The following is a 13,431-nucleotide window of genomic DNA, read 5'->3' as shown; positions in this document are numbered from 1 at the left end:
AATAAATCAGTATATGACATATGAGGAGGGATGGAGGTCAACCCTGGAATGCTAAGAAGGCATTCTGTGAAAGCGGTGTTCAAAATACAAAAAACATTTTGAATGTCAGTGGCCAACATAGTACTGTTATTTTTTCATACATAATTCAGTTAGTTCGCTACAGCAGCCTTGCTAAAGGACTTTTTTGGTCTACATGTTGTGAAAAACTCTGTCACAAGACAGGTCAAGATAAAAGGAAAACCAGTGAACTAGATCACACAATTAGCCTGGTGGTGGATGCTGCAACAGCCTACAGAAGCATGGGGAAAGGGAACAAAAACCCACTAAGGTACTTAGATGGAGGCAAGAAATGCTGCCATCACTAGTTTGAAAACCCGGATTAAATGTGAAAATGATAAGTCACACTTAATATGTCAAACAGATAATCCACCAGAAGTCCCGAAGAGTTGCAAGTGTCATAATTTTGCACTTTCAAAGGGTTAGGAGGTTTTTGCTGTAATAGGTATTTAGGCATCTAATTCCAGAAAAGGTTTCACAGCTGTGAATCTGAAGACTTCTCTTAGACATATATCCATCAGTTCTTCCTTTCTGGAGACCACTTAAAGATAGAAAAAAAAAATGAAGTGATTTCTCTTATGTAGTCTTGTAATAATGGCATGCATTTGCAATGAGGGATTTCTGAAATAATTTTCTATCTTTCTTCCATCCTGTAGTTTACATGGTGTTTTGGAATGCAGTACTCTTGATTGTGTTTTTGGAGCTGCTGTTTCACAGCATCTAAGTCATTTGACTGCAGCAAATGCAGTTTTTTAAGCTCAGTTCTCTTCAGCTGACCCTGGGCCAGCACCAGGAGTCCAGTGTCTTGAGAGTTTCCACACTTGTGAGTTTTCTTTCTTTTACCTGGGCTTTCTAGCTAATTTCAGATTAATGTCTTTGGTTTCTCACTGATAGTGCCACATCAGCCCATTGGATAAGTGTGTTTCAAGTCTGTGGAATGAAGACTTGGAAGGCAGGCTCAGCCACTAGCATGTAGGTTAGAAAATGGCTTGGCAAGTCTGCACCATTCATCATGGAATTCTACACAGTTACCATGGCTTAAATTCTTATTGCTTCCTATGCTTGCAGTCTGGAATGCACACTAGATGGCAAGTGTATTTTCCTGACCTCTTCATGTTCTTTCTGCCACTAATAATTAGCCATGTTTCTTTGGGTTGAGTCATATGGATTCTCATAAAAATATGCCATATGAGAACAGTAAAAAGATTTGTAACCTGAGGCTTCTTAAGTAGTACTGAAGCATGCAATGAAGGTAGATCTGGTAATTTTTATCACTATGACTTCTGCTCAGTGTGAGCCACAGCCAACATTACAACCTGGCAGCAGTTCAACCTGGGTCAATGGCTCAATGACTTGGTCTTGGACTCCAGCCTGAATTAAGAAATAAGCTTTGAATGTAGATGAATGGCCATTTGGCCTATGATAGTTATGGTTTACCAGTTCAAAATAAATAAATAAATAAATGAATAAATAATAAAAAAATAAATAAATATTAAAAGGTGTGACTATTATTCTTTCCCCAGGTCTTTTGGAATTCTGTCAACTTCAATTATATTCCAAATTACATCAGCATATCTTCAGATCCAATGACATAAGTTGTATATCTGAGGATGCTTAAGTAGTCCAAATGTTGAAGACAACAAAGAATCAGAATCAAAGCATTATTAAGGCTGAGATAGACCCAAAAAGATCATTGATTCTAACAATTAATGAATGAACCATGTTCTTTAGTGTCACACCTACATGTCTTTTAAATACCTCCAGAGTAAGTGATCCAACCCCTTTCCAGGGGAGTCTGTTCCAGTGCTTGAAAACTGAAGAAATTTTTCCTAATACTCAATTTAAACTTCCCCTGTGACAACTGGAGGTGATTTCCTCTTGTCCTGTCACTTGTTGCTTGGGAGGAGGCTGACCACCACTTGGTTACACCTTCCTTTCAGGGAGCTGTAGAGGGCAATGAGATCACTTCTGAATCTCCTTTTCCAGTTCTCCCAGCTGGTTCTCATAAGACTGGTGCTCCAGATCCTTCACCAGCTTTCCTGCCCTTCTCTGAACACACTCCAACATCCCAATGTCCTTCTTGTAGTGAAGGGCCCAAAACTGAATGGAAGATCTGAGGTGCAGCCTGTACCTGTGCTGAGTACAGGGGGATGATCTCTGCCCCAGTACCGCTGGCCATACCGTTTTTCACCAAGTAAAAACATCTTCATTTATATACTATCGAAGGTCCCAGCCAAGCTCATGTCTTGTAGCTTGACCAAGAAAAACCCAAGCTTACTGCTATGAATTTACTCGTTTTTTACAATTGTGTGGAACTGATTATTGCAACCTAAGGTAGGAATGTAGGGGTAGAGATGTTGCTCCAAACTTGCAAGTTCTGCTCCTACAAGGAAAGTCTTAAAATCTGGCATTACTTTGGCACTTTTAATATGCTAAGATATATTGGCAGATACAGAGAACATAGCATCAAAACTGTTCTCAATTTTTATTCTTAAAAAGCATTCAGTATGGATTATATATTTAGCAGTAATCAGCCTAGTCAGTTGCCTTGAGCTGACATGTCTTGGAGGGAGATGACTGTCACACAGAATTAGTTCCTTTATGGAAATTTATCATTTGGAATATAATCTATTCTAGTATTTACAGTTATGGAATTTTGTAACAGTCATAGTCAGTCAATCCCTTTCTTTTCAGGAAGATATTCAATAAATGACAGCATTCCAAGCACTGTTACTTATTTCCTTAAAAGAGAAAAAGAGTATCAGGAGAGATGATTATGTCCAAGATTCAGACAGAAAAAATATTTATGCACATATTTTGAAGCAGAAGCCTTGACTCTTCCTGATGCACTGAACGATCACTTTGGAATATATTCTGAATAATCTGAAATAATAATCTAAATAATATTAAATCATTGTGCATTGAGTGTGGTTCAGTTTACCAGTGCACAGAAGATAAATAAGCTAATAAATTTATGGGCATATTAAATACAGAGTATAATGAATAAATAAAGATAGACATGATTTGTTTATTGTTTGGTGGACTATCCTGTCCACCAAACAATAGGGGAATCTAGACAAAAGGGGAATTGGGGAAGTAGAAATGCTTTTCTTCTAATTTTTTCTGAGGAATGTAAATGATCCTTATGAAAATGCTCAAACATAAAAAAAAATCCACACCAGACTTCTCAAACAAACCAAATGCAAAGTTTTACACTCCAAAGAATAAGCATAACATAAAGACAATGCTTTAATAAAGTTTCTCAAACTGAGAAAGGGAGAGCAGCTTATTGGAGGTGAAAGCAGAAACCAGTCACATATTTTACAAGAGTGGAAGGGAAGTTTCCACTCTACAGGGAAAGTGTTTACACAGCCTTTTTTTCATAAAAACCCCAAGTTTAGTTGTTTTCAAATACCCTACATTTAATTAAAAAAAAAATCTGAAAAGGACAAATCCCAATTCAATTAAAGCCACTAGAATTTTAGGAATTAGAGATATAGGAAATGTAATTAATCTGAACTACTAGAAAGAATGGGTTTGGGAAACTGACTTTATGCCTTTTTTTTTTTAAATTGCCTCTTGTGTTTTGCCAGTTTTTGAACTCTTGACACATTTTCTCAAAAGCAATGTCAAAGGTACCAGTAAAACAGCCTCATATGGAGGACAACTTTATAAAACAACATTCCCCAGAGTAGGACACTAACAGCTGGTTAATATTCATCACTGCAATTTACAGACACTAGTTGAGTGCTATGTTAACAAAATCAACTTTTGTTCAGATAAAGGTTTTTGAACTGGTTTAAGTCTTTTGTGTTAGGTGGAAAATCATGGTTTTGCACTGTGTAAGTCTGTGCACAGCTGTAGAAATTGCTTCTTTTAAACAAATATTTATATTACTATCTGTTTAGTCAAAATGAAATAGATGTAGTCAAATGATCTCCTAGTAATACAACGTTTCCCAGATGCTGGAAAGTTAAATTAAACTTTCAGAAAAATATATGATTGTTGTAGCATAAAATCTGTGCTGTTAGAAGCTTTTTCTTGAGACTTTTTAAAAAATAATGCTTACCACAGAGTAGAAGACAGAACGTTATCCTGACCTGGTTTAAGTGGACTTGAATGTAAGTCCAAGTTTAAGAGACATAAGAAATTGTAAATTTAAATGTGAATCTATACAGGAATTTATGTTAAATCGTTGCCACTTTTGAAAACTACTTAGAAACTTTTTTGTCTTTTCACTTTTGTTCCCATATTCCCTGCATGTGCAGCCCTTTGAGCCATTTTCCCACTGTGATCCCAGTCTTTAATATATTTTTTTTAAATGCAGCTGACATTTGTATTTGCATGTGCGCTATGATGATGTAATATGATAGGCAGCAAAATCTTCAGATCTATATATTGAATTGCAGATCTCTACTCATGTTATTACTGCTCCATTTCTCATGTACATATAATCACACTTGATGCAACTGTGCAGGAAAACTCCCAGTACTAGAATGACATAGATTTAAATAGGCTTATAAATTAAAATCTCGTTCTTTCTGATAGCATTTGGAGAATTATCTTCATCTCATATGCAAGTGCCACAGCCTGCTTTTCTTCCAAGTGAATCTTGCCTTAGCAGAGGTGTTAATGTGATTTTGTTATGCAAAATTAATACTTTTTCTGTCCATTCACATGGCCCTGTTTGGATGTGTCAGAGAATGTGTGTACATTTCCCAATACCACCATTTATGCTGTGGTATTTGTAAAAGGAGGCTCTTTATTTACTAGCCATTAGAAGCCCCAGTCAGATATAAGCATTTCAATTGACTTTGAGAAAATTTCTACAGCAGAGTTTGTTGAGTATAAAGCTGCAAAGGAGAGCTGCTCTGTGCAGCAGATTGTGGATCTTACATGTGCAGAGAACACTTATGACTTTAATTGTGTGATTAAATTTCACAGAAAGAGCCCTTTACAAGAGTGAAAACCAAATATTTCTGACATCAGGCTCTAACTGCTGCTAGCAGCTTTTCTTGTTTGCCTGTTAGTGACAACTTCCAACTGTTGATGTTTGTATTCAATGACTTGTGCCTGTGTACCCATTTTCCCACCTTTCTCATTTTTCACACGCCAAATATCTCATTTTCTAGTGAAAAGGACACAAAACTATTGCAATACAGAGATAAGATCGTTGTCAATAACTTTATGTATTTTTTTTGTGAATGGAATGTATAGTTACTGTGTCAGGGATCACTAGTAATTCTCTGGCTTCTTCCTTGTTAATCTTCTGCTCTGATTTTTGTCCCTGTTACCAGTAGCCATGTCCTACAGTTTTCTCAGATTCACAGTTATTTCTCCATGCCACTTGCAGCAAACTGCTGTGAGAAGAAGAAATGTAATATGACTTTGGACACTCAGGAGTTGGCAGTTCACTGTTTTGGCAGACAAGATTACCACAACAGACTGTCTCTTGGCTATCCATGCAAAACTAGTTTCAACCATTTGCAGTTGGTGGTAGTTCACAACTTTCAAAGCACACTGTGACGGACTGTCATGTTTAACCTGAGGTGTTTTGGAAGGAGAATTGAAAACCATACTGCCCAAATCTGCCTACTGAGGAAGAAACACAAGGCCATTTTTGAAATCTGGGATCCTTTTGTGCAGGTAAGGAGAGGGAATCCAAAAGTTTATTTTAGTCTAATTTTTGTGAATTACAATCTGTTTCTAAAATGGCAGTGTGCACCCACATGCCTAAAAGTCACCAGCATCCTGAACTGCATCAAAAGGAGTGTGACCAACAGTTCAAGTGAAGTAATTCTGCCCCTCCACTGTGTTCTTCTTAGATCCCATCTGGAATACCACATCCACCTCTGAGGTCCTCAGCATGGGAAAGATATGGATCTGTTTCAGCATGACCAGAGGAGGGCCAAAAACACGATCAGAAGGATGGAGCACTTCTCCTGTGAGGAAAGGCTGAGATCTGGAATGGCCCAGTCTGGAGAAGAAAAGAGTCTGGGTGGTCTTTGATTACTTAAAGGGGGCTATAAGAGAGGTGGAGACACTTTTTAATAGGGCCTATCGCTGTAAGGAAAGTGGTAGTGGTTTTAAATTAATAGAAGGAAAACTCAAACTAGACACAAGGAAGAAATATTCTAGAACCAAAATAAGTATTGAGATGGGAGCTATACCACTATACTTATATCAGAACTACTGGCAAATATTTTATTATTGAGAATTACATAACTCTGATGAAGACACTGTATTGAAGGCTAAATTAAATCCTGACTGACTATGGTGTCAACAGATGATAATTTCCCCATCATCAATGACTTTGTATCAGTATTTAATTTAACTGATATCTTAAAAATACTGTTGTCTTTTCCTGAGTATTCTATAACTTTGTTCAGCATGCTGCAACCTTTTTTTCCTGTGGAGTTATTTCATTTTTCATGTATGTGCAAATAGCTTCCGCTGGTGTATGTATATCAAGTGAAACACAAATTGTATTGGCACCACTGGGCTTAATTAATCATCTTTTTTCTTTCTTTTAAAGATGATGAAGAGCAGTAATATAAGAAATAAATCATGTGGGAACAGATTTATTTCCCGAGTGAGAGAAAACAGACTGTCTCTCTAAGGAAGGAGTTAGTTTGGTCTGTGGATTGTAAAACCTGGAAAGGTAATGGTCATGACCAAAATAAAAATGAGGGAGAAGGGGTATAATAGAAGAGCCAGGTTGAGCATAAAATTACTTAATTAAATTTCTTTATTTCTGTCTAGTCAGTGCTTCTTTTTACATTCATCTTCAGGTTATACAGGATTTAGAAGTGACAGTTACGCAAAACCAGTAGAAAAAAAGCAAAAGGGAGTGAAACCTTAAGAAAATCTGTAAAGGTTAAATTTTACAAAGAGAAATTTTGTCTCCTTTTCAGTGGCCTATTGTCTTAGAAGCCTGTAGGAAACAGTAAAGAGAAAAACAATAGATAAACTTGCATCATGTTCACTTTAGGGCTTGAATTAAAATCCATCATTTTGGTGCTATCGCGTCTTGCTTTTTTCGCATTCTGCAAGCCAGAGAAGAATAATTTAAATCTACTATAAACTCTTACAGAAAGGAGCTTCCCTGTAAAATTCCATTTGATAATTTTAGACTTTTTTGCTTTTTTAAAATTTAATCAGGAGTCTACCTTTTTTACCAACTTCCTTCTGTCTATTGCTCTAATTTGCGGCTTCTGATGGGCAAGTGATGAAACACGTGGTTTTAACTTCCCTTTGTTAAATTTAGGAATTAATGAAGCACATGTTATTATTAATACTGCAAAGTATAAGTGATGATGTTTAGCTCATAAAATAATGCTCACTTTATTTACCTTTTTATAGCAAAGTACCTATTTTTATGTTTTTTAAAGGCTGCACAGCTACTTAAAAAAATGAAATGAGTGTTTGTTTTAAATAAAAAAGAAACATTTCAGAATTATACATTTCACATATGGGGGAATGGTAAAATGTGGTGGTAGTACATGAATAGCATTAGATTCACTAGTCATTGTCTGTCACCTAATAGATTTCAATGACAACAGAAAATACCCTCGTGGGTTACCCCTGGTGAGGAGTCAGGCCCCACCCAGCTGCTCGCTCACACCTCCTCAGGGGTGAATTGGTACAGAGTGAAAGTGTGAAAATTTTCAGGCTGAAAAAACCCCAGTTTAATAGGGAAAGAAAACTGCGCACAAGCCAAATAAAAACCGAAATTTATCCGCTACTTTCCATTAGCAGGTAGGTTCATCGTCATTTACAGGAAAGCAGGTCTTCATCACGTGTAGCTTTTAATAGTGAAGACAAACAGTAGAATTCCTTATGTTATCCCCTCTTTCCAGTAGCTTTTATTAAGAAGTATGATGCTGTATGTTGTGAAAGATCCCTCTGGTCAGTTGGGATCAGCCGTCAGGGCTGTGTCCCCTGCCCACCTTTGTGCACCCCCAGCCTCCTCACCCCTGTGCTATGTAAACACTGCTCAGCAGTAACCAAAACTTCCCTGCACTCTCAACACTGATTTGGCTGCAAACCCAAAACAAAGCACCATGCTAGCTATTATGAAGAAAACTCACTCCAAGTACAAACTCATTCCAAGTACAAAGTTTCTGTGTAACATGCAAACTCTTCACGGTTCTGGCAAATGTCATGCGATCAGATCTTTAGATAACAGTAACATTTGCAATGTGCTTTGATAGCACATTGCAGGTGGATCCTGTATGAGATCCTTAGGCCTCGACTGATGATGGGTATTAATTTGCTGTGCTAAAATATAAAATTGAGGGAGCTCACTTCGATTTTCAGGGAGTTATTCTCAATATTTGTATGCAAATGGAAAAGGAGCAAATACCTGAAGAATCAAATTTTGTTGCCTAAAGAATCTGATGTGCTTGAGAAGTAAGCCCCTGTGGGAGAAGTTTATTGGGTAACCACTGACATACAGAAAGATGAAAATTATAACAACAAGGAAAGGACTCGGTTCAAAGTCAATTTGTACAAAATGTGTGGGTGGGTGCTAAGGTTGACTCTGTTTCCTAGAGGCCTCTGTCATCAATTATACAGTACAACCTGGATGCCACTTGATGGCTTAGGGCCACATTCCACCGGGTTTTTTCAGCTCAGAACCCAGGGTGATGTAGATTCGATGTAGATTCAGACCTGCTTACGTTGGTGAGCAGCACCTAAATCTGAAGATTAATCAACTTTGGCATAAACTGCAAAATATTGCAACTTTTTTCTGCTTTCAGTAATAGGCTGAATCACAGGTGTGTACTTACACCTCTAAAATTGTAAATGAAACTTAAATTCAGACCTGGTTTTTACAGTTACTGTTACCTGTAGTTCATATATCATGAGGTTCTCAGTGTCCAATAATCCCATGTATTCATCAATATAATGAACAATTCAGAACTGGTCAATTTTACTAGTTGACTTTGTTGTAATCCACCCTTAGGCTGTGAAATTCACCTAAATTATAAATTTAAGAAGCTCTGAAAATTTCTTCCCAGCACCAATATGTGAGTAAACTTTCTATAAGCTCTCAAAGACTCATTTTGAAGGAGCACATAGAAGGAATAAAAAAGTTTCTATAAGTGTTCTAAGCCCAGACTTCAACAAAGAAGTATTTTAGTGTCTAAAACCATAAAATTGATATACTATTCTCCACCAAGAAATTCTTTCAGGCTTCCTGAGTGGTGGGTTATTCTGGTATGGAAAATGATTGATGTCTTTTTATGCAGGATGCCTGAAGGGATGATGGAGCCCTGAATAGCTGAGGATCTGTGAGGTCCACTGTGAAGCAAGCCATGAGATCAAAATATAGCTTAGAGTCAAATCTTTTCTTTTGCCACAGAGTGTCAACAGGAAAAAGCCCCAAAAAACCAACCCACAATGAAAATAATTGTAGCCATAAAAAAATTAAAACAGATGTATTTCGTTGCAGTGCCTGGAGGAGAATACCAATGAGGCAAGCTCTGAATAAGAATAAATAGTAAAATCTTTTTTTATAAGATAGTTCATTTAATTTTCAAAAGAATGTAATTAACAAACTATTAATACTTTAAATTCAAATTGTTGAACTTACTTTTTAAGCCTAAAGATGAGCTTCATGACCTTCTAAGGGACAAAGCTAACCTGTGAGCTGCTTCTGGAATAAAAAAAGGTGAAAAGGCAAAAGCTGGACAGTTTTGTTCCACTGTTGTACTCACTGGACAGACAACCTTTTCTTGTATTTCAAATTTCTTGCTAGCTAAAGAAATTAGAAATCTTACCAAAATGCAGACAATGCTTTTTAGATATGCATCTCTTTCTTTCACTAATGATGTTTTCCTTTCTTTTTTATATAGTATTAGAGTTACTTATGCATTTTAAATTGAACTTTTAAAAAAGAGTTTAAAGAGTTAAGAAAATAGAACTTTAAAACAGAAGCCCTTTAGTGGCCGAAACTGTGTACAGCTGTGTTTTTTTAGGTGCAGAAGACTCATTTCTAAAGCTGCCTTTTATGTTTTAGTGCACCAAAATTGCCTGGTCAATGTGTAGATGTACATTTATGATATAGATACTTACCTTAAAAAGACTGGAGATGTTTAAAAGCTGAGTATGAATCTTTTTAGAAAAAGGGCCATGTAGACATCCTAAAAAGAATATTTGAAAAACTGTAAGTATTAGGATCAAAATTACCTTTTGCCATTGATTTTGAAGAGAGAAAAAGATTTTTAAATGGATCTAAGGGGAAATTCCAAACATAAGGAAAGCATGTTACTAACATGTGGAACATGATTTGTAGTCAACAATTGGCCACAATGCTTTCCTTTTTTTAGCAGTTCCTCCTCTTGCTTCGATTATGTCTTTAGGCTGCAAATTATTTAGAAAGAAGCATCTTGGGTTCTTGAAGTATCAATCAGTACAGTACATACTGTCTTAGTGTCACCAATAAAAAAAGGAAAATCTGATACTTAGATTGCACTAAAAGTGCATATGTTATTATTTCTACTAAGTGATTTCTACTTTTAGAAAAAAACACTTACACTACTGTAGAAACTGAATGCTTAATATGGATTTTTTTAGTCTTACCATCATTGAATTTGTGCTGAAGAACTGATCCATTAACCACTACTGTAAGAACATTGCTTATTTAAGGACATCTATTTCTTATAACAGTGATTCTACTGACTCAAATTAACTTTAACATTTTGACTATACTGTTCTTTTACTAGAAACAGAGTGAGCCTTAATTAAGCTGTTTACTTTCCCCATTCTGGTTGGCCCAATTTTTTTTTCACTATGAAGTCCTAAGCATTCTATTATACCATCCTGCACAATATGAGCCAAATATTTGATTTAACTGACAGTTCTATCACTGTAAGTAGCTATTTTTACTTTCAAAATATTTTCCATTTAAATAGCTAAATTGTTCTTGTTTTCATGCTCGTAGTTATTAATGATGTACTGTTTATTTCAAGATGATAATTAATCTATCCTCCAGAGGTGTCAGACAGTGCTGCTGCCACAGTTATTTACCACTGTGACTGTGCTGAGCTTTGTGTGTGTGTGTGATTTTGTAAGAAGGTGGGAGTCGTGGGGGAAATTGTGTTAGTGACATTGTGAATGGAACTTGGAATTTGTAATATATGACTGATTGAATATTTGTAGATTTTACTTGTCAGTTGATGAGAAGAGAAAAGTACAAGGCAAATAGTATTTTTTGCTTTCCTACAACTTCAACACAGCTGTCAGCGTCCTGTGGGTTAGATAAGATTGCCTAACCTCCGAAGTCAGACTTCTCAACTTTGTCACTAAAAAATAAGTGCTTTAACCCCTCAGTCACTTTATAAGTGGTTGCAAAGGTATTTGTATTTGTACAGCTTTAGTAATAAAAGTCACATTCAGGACATATGAATGATTTTGTTGGAACCAAAACCAAATGGAATCAAAGCTGTCCTTTGCCTTCTTCTCCTTAATATTTCTGTAACTCTGCTGGAGGTTTCTATCCCCACACTTCTGCTGATAAAGTACATACTGAACTGCTTATTTGAATGGATATACAAATAATCTGTCTAGAAGGAAACAAGTATTTATTTAGTTTTGAGGTGTTTTAAAGCAATGCTTGTTTTCATTAACCTAGTTAATTTCACAGATCTCCCTTAGGGAAGGGTTAAACAGTTGTGTCTACATAACTGGCAGGAGAGAAGTGTGGGAGTGAACAGCTGACAATGGGTCAGAGGTGATAATGGTATAAACCTCTCTGTTGCTGAGAAATATCTTTGATATATTTTAAAAATATCTTATATCTTTGATGTAAGCAGACTGTTACATTCAAAAAAAAAAAGGAAAATGGAAATTATCGGAGATGATGACAGTGCTTAGGAACACCAGAATTCCGTATTTTTAACAAGTTCAGTAGCAAACTATCACAAAGTTCAGTTTGTCTGAAATTGACTGGACACCATAGAGTAGTCCACAGATACTTTCTGCCTTTCAGTTTCAGATAGTACATTATCCCTAATGTGGTGTAGATGTGAGCTGTGTTAAAAGAAACTCCTTCCCTCTCTGCTTCTGCTTTTGGCTGCATGTGTCCAGTATTTCCCTTGAGCCAGATCCAATGACAGAAATTTAGCCCACCACTAAAAGAATAAACCCAAAGCAAACAAAAATTAGTTTTCCATTAGATTATGTTGCTGAAGTGACTCATCCTGCAGCTGTGGATTAGTTACATCTCATGCACGGAAATGAAACAGCAGCTGGGGCTGGGGAAGGGACCACCCTGCTCAGCGACAGCTCACAGTTTCTCCAAACATGCTGTCATGTTCTGGAAGATGCAATCTCACCCTCAGCCCACTTCCCTCGCTTCCTGTCAGCATGAACATCTGTGTGGCAATGTTGTGGAGCTAAAGAGCTGACCTGTGGTATTTCTAGTCTGGATCAAGTTTACCAAACAGTGATACAAACTCATGCCTTACCATAAGGGAAAGGATAGTGCAGAGCTTAAAGGCCAGGACTAAAGTGAAGCTGCCCTTCACAACAGGATTGCCTTCTTAAAGTCCGTGCAAAGCTCTGAATTTAGGATATAACTGTAAGGCATCTTAATCTAATCCAAAACACAACTTCAGCACTCAAGCTGCATCTTCCCTTACACCTGGGCCAGTATCCCTGTGAGATAATGACAGCAACCAAGTTCAGAGAAGTAATTTGTTTAAAACAAATATCTATTTTGAAAACGGCTTTTTTTCCATATGACTTCTCAAATCACATCATCGTTTTATCAGGTGACTAACAAGGGAAGGAGTAGAAACACTGCTTGTGGTAGTCCTGATTTTAAATCTGTTCAGGTAGCCAGTGAATTTCATCTTTAAATGTATCTACTGTGAGTTGATGCAAGTAAGAGAAAAACACTGGTCTGGAGCTTCCCTCGTGTCCCAAGTGCAAACAGCCACATAATTTAGTAGTTTTATTTTGGAGAGAAAAAATATTTTGACTAGTTCTTTGCTGTTTAGTGTCTCTCTTTTATGACACCTGGAATTCTAGCCCTGCATTGAAAATAGGCGATAATAAAACTGGCACAATATTAATCTGCCTGGCACAATATTAATCCCAAGTCTTAACACAGTAGAAGAAATCAGTGTTCAGTCTATATTAATGGAAGAAATAATTTTTCTGGTATAATTTCTTTGTGCAGCCAAACACAGTGTGTAGAACTGAGTTTCCTGATAATGAAGATGATCAAAACCATGGCTCCATAACATTTGTGGCTGTGAAAAGCTGTTTTTCTATTAAAAAAAGGAGGCTTTGTTTTTCTTAATTGTTTCAGTTATTTCTGGGTAAATTTCTGTAACTCATTTTGGAGGGGATCTGAATCCATAA

The sequence above is a fragment of the Chamaea fasciata genome, unplaced genomic scaffold, assembly GCF_029207755.1.
Source record: "Chamaea fasciata isolate MVZ Bird 193981 ecotype frontalis unplaced genomic scaffold, bChaFas1.0.hap1 SCAF_1, whole genome shotgun sequence".
Classification (NCBI taxonomy): Eukaryota; Metazoa; Chordata; class Aves; order Passeriformes; family Sylviidae; genus Chamaea; species Chamaea fasciata.
This window is presented reverse-complemented; position numbering follows the sequence as displayed.